Raw genomic sequence first — 6,000 nt, forward strand, 5'->3', positions numbered from 1 at the left:
CACAATACAATGCTTTGAGATGATGCATAGACATTGTTGTTACTTAAATTAATGTTTTCACCCCTATCTGTTTGTTTGTTGTTTTTTTGTATGTTTTTTTGTTTGTGGGCAAGATTCTGCAAGAACTACGACATGGATGACCACGGAACTTGATGGAAGCATGTGGTATGGGTCAGGGAAGAACTTATGAAATTTTGGTTTGGATCATGATCAGAGAATCCAAGATTTGTTTATTAATTAAAATTTTGCGAGATTTCCCAGGAATAATTCAAAGAGCATGATAAAAAATGAAGGCATATTTAGGGGACCTCATTCTGTGTGTGCAGTTTGGTGCAGCTAGTTATTGCATGAATTGCATTACATGTCTTTTCCAAAGAAAATCCAATTTGTGCGTATTTAACAAAGGTAAAATCCACCCTTGAAACTATTTTCTTTGCATCACTGGTGCTTGAATGTGCCGCATGCTGTGGACAGGAAGCACTGTTTACCTTTCTGTGCTCCATGTCTGCCAGACTCCTGGCACTCTCTCCACTGTCTGCACGGCACAGGTAAACAATACAGCCTTAGCTTCTCAGTCAGCCTCACAACACCAGTCAGCTGGTAATACTACAGGACTATTCCTGGAACTAGCATTTAGCCTAAGGTAAGCTTGTCTGCTGCCCTTTGGTTAGTAATTGGCTTGGAAGCAGAGACTGTTCTCTCTCTACATCAAATTACTAATTTTGATCTTTAATTTATTTCTTTTTCCCACTTGTTTTTCTGCCAGTTTGATCTCTCTCTCGCTCTCTCTCTCTCTGGTAGTTCTCCAAATGAGGATGGTGATTTTTAAGCCCACCAACACTGGCCAGGGCCACATGGGAGCAGCAGTGCTTCTGCAGGTGATTCGGACCGCAATAAGGGGCCCGTAATGATTTATCTTCTGTTTGAGTCCCTGTGTGGCCTCACCTTCAGGATGAACCCTTGCTCAACTCGGTGCCACTGACGTGTCCTATCAGCGGGAAGCAGAGAGGGAGGCAGAAGGCTGTGGTGTGGCAAAGTCCCGCTCCACTTGATTTCATGTACTTGATTTTATTTAAGGGGGAAAAATGCATCTGTGTTTAAGATACTCAGTATCTGTCTGTTATTAAGAGCTACACATTTGAGAGAATATTTGTATAACCTGAAGAAGAAATGCTGAGATGGAGGAATATATACTATAAATACAGTATAAATACAAAATCATTTCAAATCAAAAATTTAAACAGTGGAGCACTTCTAGACTCTATTTATGTGGCATTAGCCAGAGCGAGCTATGATGTCAGCAATTACCCAGTGGGAAGTCCCAAAATCAAAAGGTGGTATGTACCGTATGAAAGACTTCAGTTTTGAAGGGTGGCCCTAGTGTTGCCAATTACAACAATCAGCAATCATCACTTCACCAGAATAACACTTTTAAAATACGTATAATTGCTTTATAAATGCACTGGTATGGGATCAGACCCGGTCTATACACAAAGTTCAAGTATCGGAATCTGTATCTGCGAGAGAAAAATGGTATCGTAACATCTCTATATCTACAAATAGACACATGGGGAAATTCACATGCAACTCAAATCATATTAATCTATTTTGTTGCATGACTGGCAGTAGATAAGCATTTCCAGTAATGGAAAAGCTCTGCCTTCTCCTTGCATCACAAAATGAGTTTAAATGGGAATCTATTTAAACCCTGTGTTACTGGAAATATTAGTTTAAAATCTTATAGGAGGGCTGATTCGTCCAAATGGAAAAAATCCTGTAACATTAACAACACACCATGCAGCAGTCATTACCGTACTGCTCAATTCTGCTTTGATTTAAGCTTTTCATTATTTAAATCACAGCAAACATTATCTTGGGGTGCTGGAATGGTAATTCAAGGAAATAAAAACTTTTGAGTGAAGAGCTTCTTTTTTTGCACAGCCTATTTGATGTGAGCTTGTGCTTGGTTGTTTGACCCGCATAGTGATGCTTTCTAACTTTATTCTGCTTTTGTGTGTTTGATCTGGATCGAACGCTGGCTCAGCAAACACTGGGAACCTGCTTACATTCTCATTCTGCACACTGGTCAAATTTACATGCCATTTCATTCAAGGGAAACTGTACTGTAACACACACATACACACACACGCACCTCCATCATTCTTTTACTATTCAGCAAAAACAGCTCTAAAAAAAAGTCAACACGAACCCGCTGAGTCGGCGCTCTTCAGGCAACGAGGGCTCTTTTCCCAGGCAGCGAAGAAACGGAGAAGTCAGAAGCACCAAACTCTGATCACAGAGAAGTTTTCTTACACTCTGATCAGTCAAAAGCAAAAGCTTTGATCATCAGACCAGCTTTCACTGCACGCATACATAAAGAGTGGAGCGCAGAAGGGCCTCTTTTACATTTTCTGATTAAGACACCTAACTTTTGACAAACTGCGACATCCCATTGACCTAAAAGCATCACAAAGGAAAGATGTCTTCTAAGGCCGTGCTTGGATTGCATCATACAAGGGCTTCTGATTGTGTTTTCTTTTGAGATGTATATTCTTCCAGCTATGTAATTGAAATGTAGAATAACAGCTTAGAGCCAGATTCACAGCATGACAACATACAAACTATGAAGTGCTTTAACATTTCTGTTGATTCCAAGTCACGCCGAGACCTCAGAAGTTTCCCATTGTCGCTCATGTTGCTCCTGCAGCCGGCGTAGCTGCACTTTGAGAGTTAGATAATGCCGTTGTCAGTCTGTGACCTCTTCCTCTGTAACAGGCGCTGCTGCGTAAGCCTCTGAGTGTGTGTGTGTGTATTACTGTGTGTACATGTGTGTGTATGCATGTGCTTGATGGAGCAGAGCCCCAATGCCGAGCACATCTGCTCCGGACGCCCCTGGCACTGCCATATGGCTGGCAAACACGCCTCCTACTCTTCCTTCACAAAGAGAGTGTTTTTTGCGATGAAAAGAGAAAAATGAGTGAACACGAGTGTGTGTGCATGACAGGGGGAAAAGTGTGCGAGAGGCAGCGTGAGGGAAGGAAGGCAGAAGAGAGTAACAGCTGATGAATAAGGAGCCGCACGTGCTGCCCATTAGGCATAGCAGACAGATCCACTGCACCTTCCAACACACTAATGTTTTAAACTCCCCAACACTGCTGCCTTCTTCTATCCACACCACGTCGGGTTCAAAAACTGACTACGTGAGAGCTCACTTCTTAGCTGACAGCGTACTCCTTTACCTGTGGTGCTAAAGAGAGGGTGCCATCAGATGAAAACGTGCGACAGTGTTCGATTGAAGTGAGTTTCCTGTTTATTGGTGAAGAGAAGCATCAGAGTTTTTGAAGCCTTTCCAAACCCCGGTGCAACTGCAGCCAAAAACAAGCAAAGTCACCTTTTAACACGGATGTTCCTCCAAACATCTAATCCTCTGAATGTGACATTCAAACACCTCCAGCTGTTAGGATGGTAATTAACTTCTTCATTGTCAACCAAACCTTTGGTTACCAAGGATGCACGACAGTTACTAGTGCAGTGCCCATTATAAATCTGCTTGTTTGTAATGGACAGTTTTTTGGGCTTGTGGTGATGCTGGTTGCAGTTTGTCTCGCTCTACAGACCAGCTGCTGGACCCAGTCCCATGATCCTTGGAGAGACTGGTGCACAAAGAGCTGTTTAAAGTTCGGTGAAGCTCGACTCAGTGCATAGATCCCCAAACTGGAGAAACAGTCGTCTTCACGGTTGTTGTGTTGTACGCTGTGGATCAAAAATATCACATTGATGAGTCCCAGTCAAGCGCCTGTCGCCTGTTTCATTGTTGATTTGAATTGAATGTGTCAGATTTGCTAAATTCAAAACTGCAGCACTAGAAGTGTGTAGCCAATATGATTGGTTCGTAAAATATGCTTTCCTCAGATAGACAGGTTTTCTTGTATTATTCAGTTTTTTTAAACGTGCATAGAAATTTCACAAACCACGACTGTAGCCTGCTGTTCTACTTTCACTCACACAGTGGTATGTTTGCTAGTTATTACCCATTAGAGGACATGTATCCAAAAGCTTCTAGCTGGCAAATGAAAATAGACATCTGGTGACTCTACATGTACTTGTCCAACTCCATCAGCAACTACCTACATGCTCTGCATACCAAGAGGCTTGGGAGCCACACGGGCGGAAAGTGGGTAAAAGGACATTTCTATATTCCAGTTCATATTCTTTATTAAACATGTACTAACAAGGTGGTATCCTCCACCTCCTCAGTCCACCGTGTAAAGCATGCATGTCACACCATATCACAAACACACTTAAACACACACACTATAGCAAGTACAATTGAAGCTTCATTTCAAAGGCCGGAGCCAGTAGTCAAGTTTAGGACTGGCTTATATCTGACATGTGCATCTTTTTGAGCATGATGTACAGTATCAGAAGGCGCCAGGCACTACTTTAAACTCCTTCCTCCTGCCCTCCTCCTCCACTCCCACTCCATCTCCTCTTATCTTCTCCAGCCTCCTCTCCCTCTTCCCCTTCTCTTCTCTTCTCTTCTCTTCTCTTCTCTTCTCTTCTCTTCTCTTCTCTTCTCTTCTCTTCTCTTCTCTTCTCTTCTCTTCTGCTGCCTGGGGCTTTTCATGAAGGCTGCGATAATATGTGGAAATCAATACCCTCCCTACGTTGGCTGTCGAGGCACAGGTCAGAGACTTGGTGCTGGGGAAGGGGGTCTTGTCTGTGGGAGGGAGGGATGTGGGGTGGGGGGGTTATGTTGCTCTATAAACGCAAACCCATTGATCTTTTCTGCACGTCTCTGCGTGTGTGAGGGTCCGCCGAGACTCCTCAGGGCCTGACTGACAGGCAGTGAGCTGGTTGCGGGCCTCAGAGGAGGACCATGTGAGCATGGGTGTGCGCGTGCACTGTGTTTGTGTGTGTGTCCCTGTGTGTGTGTAAGGGTGGTCACGTATGTCTTGTCTACAAACTATATGAGAGCCTTGGTTAATTACCATAGGTGGGAGGGGTGTTTGCTTTACTAAAGCTAAGACATGTTCTGATAGCAAAATGCCTCTGATACTGCAGAAAATGCATAGTTGGGCACCGCCAAGTGTGTGAATCTATAAACCCATCTGATACCACGTCTTTAATGTCTAAGCAATTTTTGTACTAAACAACATTACCTATATTACCACAAAAATTATATGGAAATTTATGTTGTTGTTTTTTTACGATAAAAACACAAACCACCGAAATGTAAACTACTAAGCTCGGTGATAGAGTCAAATTTACTCAAAATCGAATTTACTATCATATCTGCATTTTTTACTTGGTCTATCAACACCAATCAATAAGCTGAAACCAGCGCTCCATGTGGCTCTTTGTTTATGCAGTGACGTCTTGAACCATGGTATCAGAACATCTCTTCATAAATCTAGGGTTGGTAATCCTGAAAAAGGTAGTAAAGGCAGGCTACACTTTGTAAAAATACAACTGATACACTCCACCTCCTCCCAACAGCCCTTTTGTCAAAGCTACGGCCCCAACACACATGAACATGAACTGACTGACAACTGCTAGAAGCCGACTTTTCAGTGCCTCGTTCGCCAACTTCTGGCTATTGTCTCAGCTCTAGCGGTGTATGTCTCCAGGGCTTAAGACTCTGGTCATGTGCAGTAAAAGAGCACAGGCAGGGTTCACGCAGGCCGGTCAGTGACAGACACGTACAAAATGATTGGTCGTTTCGATTACAGTCCTGCGAGGGCAACAGACACCAGCTTCTTCTCTTAACTTTGTTCGGAGAACTTTTATTTATTTCACAATATGAAGAGAATTTTAACAATCAAGGTATAAAAGTTTGATAGAAACAGCTCAGCGACCTTACCTGTTAGTTTATGACTAAATAAAGCAGTGTAAAATATTCCATAACATATGAAATCCTTCCTTCACTGTCCACTGTGTGAAAGTGCAGCATTAAAGGCTAAATGCTTTGTAAGACAGAGTTCTGATTATGTAGTGGAA

Source organism: Limanda limanda, chromosome 6 (assembly GCF_963576545.1).
Source record: "Limanda limanda chromosome 6, fLimLim1.1, whole genome shotgun sequence".
In the NCBI taxonomy this organism is placed as follows: Eukaryota; Metazoa; Chordata; class Actinopteri; order Pleuronectiformes; family Pleuronectidae; genus Limanda; species Limanda limanda.